This window comes from Colias croceus, chromosome 4, assembly GCF_905220415.1.
Source record: "Colias croceus chromosome 4, ilColCroc2.1".
In the NCBI taxonomy this organism is placed as follows: Eukaryota; Metazoa; Arthropoda; class Insecta; order Lepidoptera; family Pieridae; genus Colias; species Colias croceus.
In genome coordinates this window covers 8278421-8295206 of record NC_059540.1, presented here as the reverse complement: position 1 = coordinate 8295206, position 16786 = coordinate 8278421, and the positions used below count along the sequence as shown (strand labels likewise).

General features: G+C 33.2%; 1 protein-coding gene across 4 annotated transcripts in view; it reads left to right on the top strand.

The window, feature by feature from the left end:
- The first annotated feature begins 587 nt into the window (after window positions 1-587).
- The window catches only part of LOC123690915 (diacylglycerol lipase-beta), a 42564-nt gene continuing 26365 nt past the window's right edge, over window positions 588-16786 (top strand). For 2 of the 4 annotated variants that reach the window (XM_045635059.1, XM_045635056.1), the window contains exon 1: window positions 8207-8642. The gene's annotated coding sequence lies outside the window, so the exon portion shown is untranslated. Of the gene's footprint in view, window positions 984-8206; window positions 8647-16786 lie in introns of those variants that run through there. The other 2 variants (XM_045635057.1, XM_045635058.1) reach the window with 2 other exon arrangements.

Below are 16786 nucleotides of genomic sequence, written 5' to 3'. Positions count from 1 at the left end.
TGGACAACCCTGTAAATAGTTAGGAAAGAGCTTTCGAGTCGATGAGTACGCACTCTGAGAAGTGTGGAAACAATACAAGATAATTGACTCCGAGCCCTTGAGTTGACATTAACCTAGTCTGCAACACCGGATTTACGGTATTGTTAACTCATAACAATTTACAGGAAATACTTTTGGAATTTACTTAAATTCCTATACCTACACAAAGAGATTAGTAACTTTGTAAAGGTTTGCTCTACATCGGTTTGCAGCTAGATAAAAAGATGAAAGAACTTTGAATCACATCAGATTATATTATCTACATGTCGTAAGAAAAATAGATTGTTAAGCTATATTTTGCGTGACTTATTATTGCATTAATGTGCAAGCCTGCAAACTGGCAAGCATTGAACTTTAAATAGGTAATAATGATACCGAAGACACGATGAACATCAATAACCAATGTTTCGTAACTCCATCGTACGACTACTGGTTATTTCTAGGGCGTTAAACTGAGTCAGTCGTCATCCGATGCGAGTGTGCCGGCGGTCGGCACCACCCACCACTCCTGCACGCAGCGGCCGCAGTCTGCCGGCTCCAACACTCGCTAGTCTTGGTGTTGCTTTGCCACGCGGCCATCGCGTTAATACTCTTGCAACGTACACCATCGCATCATAACACGAGGATAATTCAATATACGGTACGGGTTACGTGACTTTGATGTGTTACGGTCGGCTCTATCAGTGTCTAGCAAAGTGCATTACAATAGCGGATTTCTGTGCTAAAAAGCAAAGGTTGTGTTTGCGCTGAACGAGCGAAAGCGGTCAGGTAGGCTGTGTGTTAACGAGGATCTCTCTCTATAGGTGTATTCTGGTGGTGTGTCGCAATGAAAATAAGTGGTAAAATGACGAAATCTGGTTTATAGCAAACTTAGTGAACGTGCTCATACACCTGTAAAATCGAGCACACGTGCTTATGTAAACCTGAATTTGGACGACGAAAAAGTGAGTGTTCATGTTTAATTTAATAGGTAGATATATTTTGTTTAAGACATATCATCACTTAATTAAAATAAAAGGCCTATCGCCGAATGCTAATGAAATCACATGATACAAAAACGTTTAGGTATATTTAATTGTATTGACAAAACGAGTTACACACCGGCGAAATGTGAGAGGTAAATAAATCCAACGAAACTAAGAATATTTTTGGAATGCTGTCGTCAAATTAGTAATACGTTACATCATATTATTATAATATTTACTTATGTGTAAAATGGAAATGATGTTAGCAATGCGTTTCTTACCATATTTTCTGTGTAAGCATTGCCCGTGGAGCGTGTAGTAAACTGCATCAGCATTCAGCAGTTGTTGGATATTGGCAATTTACATAATTCAGTGTGCTGTGCTGGAACATTGCTATGTTTATACATAGCGTAAAGGTTTATACCTTTGTACACTATCTTAATAATGTCTGATTTAATAAAGGGATATTGTAATCTTATTGCTAAATATCAGTATTCATAGTTGGTACGTATTCACGTACCTACGTACCCAGATGAAGATAATCATACTACCATTTACTTAGGTTGTAAAATCCTTTGAATTGTGATGTAAATAGTTTCGTTCTTTTCTTGGCATCTTCCCAGCTGTACCTATTTGCATTTGTTTACAAATATTTGGAGCAGTAACGAGATATAGCAGTCATTAAATGAGAAGTACCATTTACTTTATAGATGTAAATAAGGAAACTAGGCCACTTTTAAAAGTGGAATTAGGAATACTATATGTACATATAGGTACTATCTTTAGTATCTGATTCATAGGATAGTCATAGGGCTTATTCTCTCAGATTTTCATTGAAATCAGTTAAATATCATAAACATATTCGTTATTATTTGTTTCATACAATTATTGACGAATGTAGTAAATTAAGTTATTAAGTTAATGGAGAGAAATCTCGCGGTGCGCCGATTAACATAGGTGTTCCGCAGGGATCTATCTTAGGACCGTTTTTGTTCTTAGTATATATTAATGACCTACCTTATTATTTGCAGGATATGTGTGAAATAGTACTGTTTGCAGATGATACCTCATTAATATTTAATGTGGATAGACATGACTCAAACGTTGACGAAGTAAACTCTGCTCTTTTACGCATATCCAATTGGTTCACTGCTAATAATTTATTATTAAATGCAAAAAAAACAAATTGTGTAGAATTTATCCTTCCAAATGTAAAAAAGGTGAAAAGGGATATTATTTTAAACGGGGAGGTATTATACCCTGTGGATTCTACTGTTTTTCTTGGATTGACACTAGATGAGAAGTTACAATGGGGGGCCCATGTTGCCGCCACCGCTGCTAAGCTTAGTTCAGCTGCATATGCAGTTCGAAGAATAAGGCATCTCACCGATGTAGACACGGCTAGATTGGTTTATTTTAGCTACTTTCATAGCATTATGTCCTATGGAATTCTGCTATGGGGCAGGGCTGCAGATATTGAAACTATATTTATATTACAGAAAAGAGCCATACGCTCTATATATAATTTACGTGCTAGGGACTCACTAAGAGATCTCTTTAAGAATACTGGTATCCTCACTGTACCATCACAGTATATATTTAATAATATTTTATATATACACAAAAACGCAGACTTACACACAAGAGTAGGAGATAGACACTGTTATGGCACAAGGAACAGAAATAAAATTGAAATGCCATTTTACCGGTTAGCTAAAGTTAAAAATTCATTTATGGGTCAAGGTATACTTTTTTACAACAAAATTCCTCATAGTATTAAAGAGTTTAGTAGTGCTAAATTTAAGAATTATGTAAAAAACGTCTTAGTTCAGAGAGCCTATTACAGCATTAAGGAATATATGGAAGATAAAAACCCATGGAGGGTTGTCGCGTGAGAACCGCAGGACAGTTCTTTGGCATATTATGATGTACGGTTACTTACATATTTTGTAAAATTAAATTGTAATACTGAAATGATTTAAAAGAGCAACTATGGAGTTTCTTGCCGATTCTTCTCCATAGATACTGCTTTCCGAATCGGTGGTAAATGATAAAAATATGTATTGACGTTTCAAAAGTGCTTCTCGAAGAAGTCTAATTGAATAAATAAATGTTTGAGTTTGTTTGAGTTTGAGTTTAAGTACTTTCGCAATTTCGGCGGAAGAGGCGGGGAAAGTCGGCCGAATATCGTGGTAGAGCCATAAGTGACGAGAGGTATTTGTTGCAGAGTAAGTACTTAAGTGAGTAAACAATCCTGAACGATGACTAACATAATGTCGCGACTCTTGACGTTCGTGAAGCTCATTCAAATTGAGATTGTAAACGGTATGATGATTGGAATCTGTATTCATAAGAAAAAATGCGCATACGTGACTTGCTCCTTTCCTTTTACTGTTTTATGAGAGATAACATTTATTCCTCTGAGATTTATTGTTCTAAAAAGGCATATTTAGCTTCTTGTAAATCCTGTATACAGCTTTTCCAGTTTGTAATAAATATAACCTACATTCATAGTAGACTAAATAGACAAGGTTACCTTTGCCTTTATAAATTTATTTCTATAAAGAGGAGAAGTTTGGAAAAATTATTTCTCATTCTTAGGGTGATACTATACGAGCGGTTTTCCCGCCGCGGGAATCCGCTCGCCAAAGCTGCCGCAGACCATTAAACTACACGGGACGCGGTTTATCGCTGTTTTCTGTTCATTTGAACATCACGAACGAGCGCCAAGGTCCCGCGCCGAATGATGTAACGTAGCGGGAAACCGCCCGTGTAGTTTGGGTGATGCTATACGAGCGGTTTTCCCGCCGCGGGAATCCGCTTCTGAACCGCACTAGTCACAATTTAGAGATCGATGACAGCGTTTATCATTTTAATGACAATCATACGCATATTTTTGTGATTAATAAAATCGAATTAGATATGACATAAATGACAACTGACAACACAACTCCGTAACTATAATGAGGTAAGCTTGATGTATAATGGCAAACATACGATATTGTACCTATATTGCGAAACCAGAAGTGTTGAGAGTGCAAGACGTGAGCATGAGCCGAGATTTCAGTCGAAGAACGAGGTCAGGAAACTTCGTTATGCAGTCCAAATACTTCCGCCACATAATATGAAATAATAAACAAATTTTAGAAATTAATAACAATTAGGTATGTGGAATATTTATGCTAGATATGAAACATTATCACCTGACAAGTAGTTGCTTTATGAAGCCTTATGAAGCATACAATAAGTATAAAGGTAAGATGAAGTAAGATGCTGACAAATGAATTATAATTGACTTGTTAATAACCCTTAAAGTATTGTCATAATCTTTTAAAAACTATTCGTGGTCTCATTCCCAAGATGGCACTGGTATTATTGAAAAAAAAAAGTAATAGACCCTTTTAGTCTATTGTATATTTTATTTGGATAGATATTATATAGACAATAAACGTGATGAGATCTATATATAATAACCTTGAAATAACCTTCATTACACATTATCATTAAATCATTCAACAAAAGCAAATAAATTTATAAAACAGCAGCTTGTCAGGAAAACATGAGAATTGAGGAAATAAATGTCATAAAATTATTAGATGTGGTCTCTGAAATGACATTTTGAATTATTATTATTAAGTTGAAGAAATTTAAACCCTGTCTTGTAAATTTGCAAGAGAGATTGTTATGTGCACTTCAAAATTCGTTATTTTATTATTATACAGTACTTAACTACTTATATGATTATATAATCGTTATTTAATATCTCATAAAGTGTATTTATTCTTCTTCTTGCAGATAACATATTTTCTAATATACCGACGCCCATAACATAGAGCTACACTAATCATTACTTTTACCTGTTCCCAATTAGGTACATTATATGAGATATAGAGTGAAACACTTCAATTGGTTTTTAGCCTCTCAAACTTTATAGAGGGCATCGAGATATATGTAGTACATATATCTCGATGATAGAGGGTAGGTAGAGGGTATTCATGAATAGTAGGTATATAAGTCAAATATACACTTAAATCTTTCTTCTTCTGTAAATTATTTTAGTCTTATCTAATTCAAGTGTAAAGAATTTCAAAGATACAAGTAAATCAGGTTAATGATTAACAAATTAAACATTTCGGTGCAGTTTAAAATTAAATGCGCATTAAAAGCCGATAGGAACTTAAAATTTAAAATAAATAATCTACGAAGATAAAAGTATGTGAAAGTGCTACTAAATATAGTTGAAGTGTTGATAAGATATGAACAGGATCCGGACGTGAAGCGATATCTTTTGACTGGCCCGCGCCCGCTGCGATGAGCTTTATAGTCAGAAATGATAGAATTAGGGTTCCGTTTGCGGCTGAAACTTAATTATCTTTTAAATGCATATGTAAATGAAATCGTGAAAAAACGAATCAAAAACAACAATAGTTCGATTAATCTATACGTCTATCAGATTAACAGGGTAAGGCAGGGTTACGACCTTACCTTCTGGTAAACCGTAAAAGTGTGCCTTTTTGATAACGTGAAATTACAGACAATAGGTAAATGGCGTAAATCTGTACATTTTTGTAATATTAAAAAGAAAAAATATAATACATAGTTAGGTATATTATGTACTTCATCGATTCACCGGTTGTCTAATTAGTTAGATACATAGGTTAGTTGAATGGATGAAATAATTATTATAAGCTGTGTAGTACAGTACAATAAACAAAGTTACTTAATTTAAATACAATGTAAATAAACTGAAAAATATTTTATGTGAACTATTTTTTAGTTGACTCGCACTTGAACAATTTTTGTTAAGCGTAGGGTCAAACGTTATCACACCGGAATCGCAGCAGCCTTAACCCAACTCAGTGAACGATCGTCAAATATGAAATGCATTGAGAGACAGCAAAATAACAAGGTTTTTACGGGCTTAGCAATATGTAGCAATTATGCTACATATTTCATGGTCACTAGGAAATATTATAGATTTAAACAAAAAATATTGATGTGAGATTAAAGCGCATTAAAGATATTAATTGGATAGATATACTTACGCTATAATTATAATTTTGCTGTCGTCAATTGTCTGGAGATTTTAAACATTAACGTCAACGTACTTCCATTGCTAATCGAGATTATCAAATATGTAAATCGAAATAGGTTGGATAAAAAAGCTCAAATAGAGTTACGGAAGCAAAAAGTAAAAATATGTGACCCTCAATAACATTAACAAAAACTGTGCCATGGCAGCAATAAAGGAAAGGATAGGGCCGGGAATTTGGGGAATGTAGCATTTATATGGGAACGAAATAGGACTTAAAAAGGGCAAGGGTCGGTATGGGCAGAGTTTCTATTGAAGTTGTATGTCCTTTATAGATCTTCAATTGGCGCAAGATTTGTATGATGTCCTCCAAAATTGCAAGACGTTTGAAGGATCGTCTACCTTTTATTAGTTAGCACACAACATGTTAATTACTATTGTTTTAAAATCATTGCCTTGAATGTTTCATGATCGTCAGCTGATTAGAAATTAAAATAAGCTATGACAGTAACCGCTCATGTTTAACTCGTTTTGTTTGCCTTTTGTTTCGCACTGATGCAGATTTGCATGCGGTTTGTTATTGCTAGTGTAATAATAGAAATATATGCGAGTTTGTTTTCATTTACTATAACGTAAACCGCTCAAAGATAATGCGATGCCAACTAATGCTGTTCGAAACCCATTAATAGTTGTAGGTAAGAGTCATCCAATTTATTTATTGACAATGAAATACAATATATTATTTGCTAATTTACTGGTATAAATAAATTATCCATGTTTCCTGATGATTCACAAATCAACATGTAACTACTACATACTTTATAAGTTGGCACCTCATTACATATTTTTATATTTAAGTAATCATTCACACTTGTGTAGGTATAGCTGTTTTAATAAAAACTAAAAACCGCCTTCAAATTATCAGAACAAGACCAAATTGAATTGGTATACCAACTTTCAAATATTAATGAAGAGTACCTTCGATTTGTTCAGGATTCCATGATCAGATCCTGACCTGATGATCATGGAACTAACTAGGAGGTATGCTCTTTCAATCAAAACAAGAATTTTCGAAATCGTTCCAGGCGTCTTAGAGAAATCGGGGAACATACGTACCTATAATAAAGTATTCCGACGCATTGATAAACCTTCTCCTTTTTTGAAGTCGGTTAAAAACGAATATTGAGTAGCCATATATTTATTATGTGTATATCCTTAATAAAATATGGGCAAGTAATATATTTTTAACTGTTGCGATTGTGCTCTACACTTGTCTTGAAACTGAAAGTAAAAATAAAGTAAATGAGACGACTAAGATTATTTTTAAATAAAAAATTTAATAAGAGTCTAAATAGTCGCTTTAAAAATGTCTACTTATAGAATTTAATGAATCACGTGTGAATTAATGAATTTACTTGGAAAACAGGTTTGGGAAATGTAGAGTTTATCCGTTTAATTTAAAAATCATAATAGTATATGTGTAAAATATTATAAAACATAATATTATCATAATTAACTAATTCAATAGAATTTAACTTTCCATTAAATGAAGCCGAAATAAAAATTATGAATTCATCTACATTTGCATGAATTTAGTGACCAAATTAACTCATTTGATGTTCATAGCAAATAAATGTTCAAACCCGTAGGTATACCTAACTAATAAGCAAGTTGCTTCTATTATTATTGTATTTTTAAGCAAGTTTTATTCTAAATCCAGATGTTTAAGCAACACAAACAGGTATAATGATGAGAAAATATCTCACGTGTTCTCACGCCGAAAAACAGAGAAGTTACAAGTTTCTTTCGAGAAACTTCTTAACAACAATTCGGAAAAGAATGTTTATTTAGGTTTACATATAGGTCTGCATATCTCTAATCGGTCACTGATAAGCTGATTACCGAATACATAACGAGTACCTACGTCGTTAGATAGGTATGCTACTGGCAATCGATTGATTTCGGACAACGGTTTGAAGTATTCATCTAGGAGTGAAACTGGTCCGCTAAGAAAATGCGAATTGGCGGTATTTTCCTATGCTACGCTCCGCTCGGGTGGTTTCGGTACCTCTGCCAGTGAAAACAAAACGTCACAAGAGCGATTGGAGGCGGCGCGCGACGGAGCCGGGAGCCGGTCGAGGCAGGCTATTGTGTATTAGTGTGCCGGCAGCTGGCGACTGGCAGCCCGTCGCGGACTGACGCGCGCAGCGAACGTCTCGCAATTGTGTCGATTTCACCTCCAGTTATAAACAAATCATATAACAGAAACCTACCACGCGAATATAACGTATCACTTAGCGTCCCATCACTAATGCGGTCAATATTTTTATTCGAAATCTAGACGGTTGCAGTGAATTAGATACCGCAATAATCGTGCTGGGTTAAAAGGTGTATTTTAGTGTTCTGTGTTACGAGTGAAAGGTGATCTCTTGCGGTTTTGTGATTTTGTGACTGTGTTGTGACCAATTGGCACTATTTAATTGGAAGTGAGGTCCGATATCCACGCATCTCGGGGAATTTAAGATGACTTAAGCTCATCGGAGCTAGTCCGGTACAGCGAGGCGGAGCCTTTTATTTCTTCAGCTGATCGTACATGATCGTTTAGTATAGGTAACGGTCATTACTCATTTTATAATTTTGCCGCTCTAATAAAATGTTTAAATCCAGTATCGTTTGAAATCAACTGTATCAATCAATTGACTTGAAGTCTGATCAGTCGCAAACGCATATCTCCACAAATGAACATTCGCTCCATAATTTAGTCAAATTCAATTTAAAATAGATGTTTAATTTTATCTTTAAGTCAGGTCAAGCATAAAATATACAAGCGTAAATATAATTCACGTTTAAAAAACTTCGTCAAAACTTACCTTAGAATTTGAATTATTAGAGATAGCAAGTCACAAGCGACACTCAGGTAGGCTTCTTTAGGCCGCATTTCTCTTTGAACCTTGCCAGATAAAAATGAAAGAGGATGTTGGAGTTAGCGCGAAATTGGATAATCCAATTTAATATTGAATTGGGTTTCTCATTTCTGGATGCATATTTGATATTACTTTAAATAATACAATAAGACCGATGGAATGGATGGAATCGTTACTAGGTATGGTGATATCAGCTGGCATGTTATGCAGGGATATTTTTATCTGCCATTAGTCAGAAATGACGCTGCGTCTCTGTGGTTGATGTAACCCAGTAACCACAGCACAGAATGGAAAAATCAAACACCTAATTATTTATTGCCTGGATTATTCAATATTAGCCATTCAAATAATTAATTTGCACAAGAATGTTACTATTTTGACGCTTAATATACTAATTAGCAATTAGTAGGTAAGTACGTATCTTTGATAAATGGAAAATGCATGCATCACTGATATGACACTGAACATATTATGATTATGATGCACTCGAAACGTACATTATGTTAATAAAATGTATTGCATAAATTTACATTTAAACAAAATACCTATTTTGTATAAAAAAATCGTTATTAAAATCAAGTAGGTACACTTATGCTTTTAGCATTTGCTTTAACCGTTGATTAGGTGAACAAGATAAGAAGATTGTATTACTGAAAAAACAAAGTAAAATTCTTATTCACACGCTTCCTTTTATTTATTTTTCATTCCCATATTATCGCTCGTTGATATCGAGATACCTACCTAGATGAATCTCATATAAATGAGATTATGAAGGTAAAGGTTAAGAATTTGGCACCGAAGATTGATGTGATGACTTTTATAAATATACATAATATGATACATATATCAATTACTTAGCAAGATGGAACCCACCAGTTGTAACTGTGGTTGTAACAAAATGCACACGTCGTCACTTGAATAAACAAAACTTTCTTTCTCATACAATCTATACTAATATTATAAAGCTGAAGAGTTTGTTTGATTTTTTGTTTGTTTGTTTGAACGCGTTAATCTCGGGAAGTACTGGTCTGATTTGAAAAATTCTTTCGGTGTTAGATAGCCCATTTATCGAGGAAGGTTATAGGCTATATATTACCACGCTAAGACCAACAGGAGTGGAGCAACGCGGGTGAAACCGCGGGGAACAGCTAGTCGAATACAAAATCGACAATAGTATTATTTTGGTACCTCATAAAAAATTAATTACACAAAAACTGACAGGTTATATAAAAAAATAATAATTACGCAATCAACGATTAGTGCAAGTATTTACTTATTGTCAATAAACATTTCTTACTAGGTATGTCGAAACCGGTCGACTATATTTATTCGGCCGTCAAAAAAATGAAGAAGTAGGACACTTGAGTCTTATGATTTTACCGTAAAAGATTTGGCGTTAACTTGCATTCTTCCTTTATTAATTGCCGTAAAATAATAACGATAACTGCCGAGGTATTAAATTATAACAAATAACAATATAAATATAACCACGATATAAAAGACAAAAGCAAAAGTTTCGAAAGAGGTCTCTGTCTGATAATATTTTATGTAAAAATATATTATATAATTAAGTATACATAATTGAATGTTTTTGAACGGATTGCTTATTAATATAAAATTAATAAACATCCGAATATATCATTTAAACTGATCAAGAATAAACTTTTTTTTAATAATATCGATATGTAAAAATGTCAATTGCAAATGTCGCAATTTTACATTATATATTTTTAATAATAAATCAAAAGGAAGAAAAGGTGACTTCTACGGGAAAGTAGGAAAAGCCGTTTTCATACAAAAACAAAAAACGTGCATTCGTGTTATTCTCATCAAAACTTTTTTTTTTTTTTAATTTTTGGGCGGTGACGAAAACTAATGAAAAATAAAAGAACGTACATATCTATTACAATAATATAGCGTATATATATTAGCGTCACTATCTAGTATCTACCAAGTACACATCATCAAAATCTGTTTAGTGGTTTACCCGTAAAAGAGGACCATCCTCAGGCTGTATCATCCTCAAAAACTTTTATTATATTTGTGAGATAAGATAAGATTATCATTCATCTTAAGCCAAACAAATAAACATACAAAATTACCAATTAAATATAATATTTTGTTTGAGAAATTAGACTAAACATTGCATTTTAATTTTATTGTGCTCCTTTTTCATTTATCCGTATCATTGTACCTACAATGTACATATATCTATAAGATTATCAATTTACTTGACAATAATTTTATTTTAGACAAATTTATGTTTTATTCAAGTTAAGTATTATATAATATCTACATTCTACATACATATTAACGGCAGCTATAAATAAATGTATTACGTACTAAAACCCTGCCGTCGTAACAATAGATTTAATCCTCTTATTCCATTACTGCAACCAGTAGCAACCCCATTGCGTAATCTGTTTACTACCACAGAGCTAAAACGAAACATTTTCTTATTTCTATTATAATACGGTTAAATATACACTGGTTGTGACACCTTTGAATCGTATCAAGTTACTCGAGTATCGAATATCCAATATAAATAATGATCTCTTTGATCCCCTCGCTCTGATCGATTAGCGAAGCGTTGGCGGCTTCTATATCGTAATATTTTACATCATTACCGACTTTTAAATTATGCTCAATAAACAATGGAACGTGTGTGTAATACCCAAGCACCGTACGAGTAAAATTACCTTACGATTGTTATGCGTTCAACGTAGCCGTGTGTGCTAGAGATCCATATCAGAGTAATTTAATAAGATTTAAAGGAAGTAATATTTGTGCAATTGTTTTTGCAATAATTTGAATTTTGCGAACATAATTTAAAATACATTACACAGTATCACTGATGTCTAAGTCTTATTTTTGCTAATATATACTAGTAAGTTCTAGGTGAATTGAGGAAACTGTTGTGCAAAACAGACTGTATATTATAGTTTTTGTCACTGTTATTAGAGCAATTTGTCAAACAGTTTCGATTGTTTTTATCACGCAACGCGGCAGGATGTATATATTTAAGATGTTCAATTATCATTATAAAATTGCATTCAATCTTCAGGTGTCCTAATCGTAGAGATGGCTATTATGATTCCTATTATTAAGTCCCCTATAACTTCGTGGGCACGAAGCAGATGCATTATTCGGTTATTTAATTTTTTCGCGTCTCTACCTGCAAACTGCAGCGTGCTGCAACCCTTAAGATTAATCATCATTTTGACCCTAAATTGATGTACAAATATTCTGCAATTACTTTAACTTTCAATGTTTGACAATCATTTCAATTGCTTTTTTAAATATTTTAATTGGAATTAATAAAAATGTACGTTGATATAGTTCAGTAATACAAGACAAAAAACCATCTATGATTTTTTCCAAAACACAATATTTTTTGAGCAAAAAAGCTTATTGCCAGAAATTAAACCATCCAATACGTTAATAGGTAGGTAGTTAATATAATAGATTAGCATAATATCAATGAGAAGTATATTATCATACTATTATAATAAAAGCTACCCCAATTTAACACCGCCGTATAATAACTTTCGAACAAAATAAAATACGCTTTAACCAGAGAGGGTTATAAAGTGGAAAAGCAATTAATTCCCCGAGTTAATAACACCCGTGCGAATTGAGAAGCGAAGTTTATCATTGATCGATTGAGGTTCGACTATTGGTGTTCCCGCCGACGTGGCTCGCAGACATGTGGACTGTGGTATTGCAAGCATGTGCAAAATTGTACGCTTGGCAAGAGAATGTAGATCAAGCTTTTCAACATTTGTAGATACAAAAATGGGAACCGCTTTACTCATCGCACGTGTAGATAATATCCATCAGTTATCTGATGAAGATTTTAATTTCATTTATGGTGTCTATAGCTTATTTGTTGACTGTACCTATCGTTGCTGATTGTACATGTTGTAGCCGTGGCCTCATTCTCATTGCAAAATTGTCCACAATATCATTACCTATAGACCGTAATAAACATCCCAGTATACACATTCAATTTATTTTATGCTTCAAAAGGATCCAAAGGCCGTTTATTAAATTTTATTTAGCAATAGGTATACAAATAGAGATCAAAAAGCGAGAAGAAAAGCGTATAGAGATTGATTTTTGTGCCGTTGGTTTTTGCAATGCAGTTATTTGCACCTACGACACAATAGCAGATAAAGTTCATTGATATTTCGCGTTCAGTAATCAGTTCTTATCAAAATCAAAGGTTATTGTTACCTTCATAGTATTTTTACGCCGTCATATTTCTGTTTTCAGACGTAGCATTTTACGTTCGTTCAACTGAAAGTTGAGTTTGAAATGTTACTGGGTAATCATAATATTTATTCCCTAGATTCAAAGAACGTTACATTAACCTAATTATCATGATATTTATAATTACAGTTATTATTTCGACGTAGTTATTTTATGCAGAGGTGGGTGGAGATAATAAGAAAGTTTTTCGGTACTTTAAGTGTATGTACATAATATTATGTAATTTATTTAAAGGTTATTTGTGAATGAAATGAAATTCGCATTTTATTAAATTTTGAATTGATTAATAGTAAATATTAACAACATTAAAACTTGCGTTGGATAAACTCAAAACCTCAATACTCACAATCACATCACACATGCGGGATGCTTGATATAAATTGAAAATGGATCTTTAATTGAAAACCGGGTTTTTGAAGTGAAAATTTTTAGGCGCGTTGAGAATAAAATTGCAAGCTATCGTCACGTAATGGATTACTCCATTTTGGCGATTTTATTTATTTTTATTACTCTTTAATAAAACTATACAACAAACATGGGAAACTTATTACTAATTTATACAAAACAAAGAACAGTACAGTTTATTAGGCGGCCTTATCACTTAGAAGTGATCTCTTCCAGGCAACCTGGGCAAAAGGTAACAAGCTACTGAAATTTCGATGGTAGGAAGAAGAAAAAAAGTCAAGGAACAAAAAGAACAATTTTAGTTAATTAATTAATTAATTAATAAAACAAACAAAAAGAAAAATTTTAGTATCTTTGTATCAAAAAAAATTGCCAAAGAAGTTTATCCAAAAATCGAACCCTAAAAATTTTATTCATAGGTACTAAGAGATGAACAATTTTATATAATCAGTACAGTCGTCAAAGAATTAATAAAATTATTATTTTTTATATTTAACTGAAAGGGCGTTCAATTTGTTATACCTACCAACTATTCTAATAAGGGTTTTAAGATTGTCAAAAGGGAAAATGATGATTGAAGACTATTTCCCTCAGTACATACCTATTGTAATTAATTATTGTATGCAAGCTTATATGGGGAGAGAGATGGCGCGGCGGTCAATTGAATATTAAAACTAAGCTTATGTATCAACAAATTCTATCTAGCACGGCTGCAGTAGGTAACCAAATATATAAAGTTAAATTTAAATAATTGCACTAGGTAAGACACCACGGCCAAGTGTAATAATATTCAATTGCTAAAATGGCCACGATCATTGAATTGGCTCTCATTTTAATTTTAAATTTAACGAATAAAAGTACTTATAAGTATTTATCTAAGATGGAGATCCTTAAATTAACATTTGAATTAATTCATCACAGTTGTGGATTTCAAGACTAACTTAAAATTGTATCTAATAGTAATAAGGCTTACAGGTCATTAAACATATGGAAACTAACTCAAAAACGAGTTTAACAAAGAGTACCTTGAAATGAAATTGAAAACGATTTGAAAATTGAATGTAGTATAACAATTTAGGTAGTTTATTTATTATGTAGGGATGTTAAGTGCATTAAATAATACAACATATCGTATAATAACTATATAGTAAACCACTACAATAATTATTTTCCTAATTGTCGACAGAAACTTATTTTAAAATTAACCCTGCCATGAATCCTTGCCCTACATATTTAGTTGATAGGTATAAATTATGAAAACATTTGTGCATTATATGAATAATGAATATTATTCAATCCTACGAAATAATAAGTACATTTACTTGTTCAATTCTAAGAACTCGAAATGAAAAACTAATACACAATTATGACATACATTTAAGACGTGTGTCATAATTTGTTATTACAGGGTCATAGGTCTACTTATATGACTGACAAGATCGTTAAATTCTCATAACAAGTAGATATTGTATGCATTGTTTGGAACAGATGCAGAAAAATCGATACAACATACCTTTTACCTTCACATTATTGATTAGCGTTCACCAATTAATAGTAATTGATGCGTAATGCCGATCAAGGGACGTTAAGCGTCGGGCATGTTTCTACTTCATATTGAGGTCACGGATAGCGCGTGTAATAAATATAATTGAACAAAACCGGACCCGGTGACGAGAGCGCTGTGTGGGTTCACGGGAACAGAACTGTCAAACATACCATAAACTTCGTGGTAATATGAAACTTGACTAATGATGGTTTAAATGCGCAACATTATATTGGAACTACCTCAATAATGTAGCTGCTGTTCAGGACAAGGACAAATATAAATATTCAGGACAATTTTCACACACGGCACGATCTGATCCCATACTTAGCTTTCGCTTGTGTTATGGAAACAAGATGGCTGATAAACACACATAAGTATATAATTTTAAATAAATACTTATGTAGATAATTTACACCCAGACACAGAGCAAACATCTATGTTCATCACACAAATATTTGCCCCGGGTGGGAATCGAACCCACGACCTCTGGCTTGGTAAGCAGGCCCACTACCAACCAAGCCAACCGGTCAGTCAAGATTATTTAAGTGTTATTTACTTATTTCCCCATAGTTATTATTTTCATAGATTTTTAGTACCTGTAATTAGGAATGGTGCCTAAACTAGAACCGTGAGGCTTTCTGCTTCGTGCTCCCTAGCTAGTGAAATGTGGATTTACTATGTATGTACATTGTACATGCACTTTCCTGAGCCCTTTGGGAAATTATGCCTGATGTTATGTTAATGTGGTGGTTGTTACCCGTCTGGCAATTTGCATGTTGTTCTGTTCTATTTCTGTAAAATTAAATGTAACTAATAATGTAAGAGCTAGGATATAAGGAATTGTTCTGCAATCTGTTACTGTACCTATTTATAAAAAATAAACTAGGTAGGTACACTTAATACTAATACTTTATACCTATAAAGAGGAAAGATTTGCGTTTACCGAGAAGCATATCTTATTTTTAATCTTCTGAAAGATATGCGAATTAGCTAAATATTTTATTGGTAAACGTCCTTCCTTCTTATTTTTCGATCATCCCTTTGATTTGACCATGACTTCACTAATCCAAAATCTGAAACAAATAATTTATAAAAATTAGTTAGTATAATTACTAGCATCGCTGAAACACAATGCCTTTATAAATTTTCTACTGTGGCTGTGAAACAACGGCATCATTGTTTTGAATTGTCTACTACCTAATATGTGTTTGTATTTAATGCAATTATTGACAGGTTGACTCATTTATATAATATAAAAATGAATCCCAAAATGTGTTGGTAAGCGCATAACTCGAGAACGGCTGAACCGATTTCGATAATTCTTTTTTTATTATATTCCTTGAAGTTTGAGGATGGATTGAGGAGGAAGGATTCTTATGTAGAGAAAACGTGAATATGTACCACGGGCGAAGCCGGGGCGGACCTCTAGTTTATTATGATTATCACTATCAGAGCTGCTTATAGAAATCTCAAGTGCGGCCCTCAACTCACCTCCAGATTCTACACTACAGAATTCCAATACTACCTATAAACATTTACGACGACTCATTGATCAATTAGATATTAACTAATAAGACGTTTACTAGTACAAGAATCGGTGTTA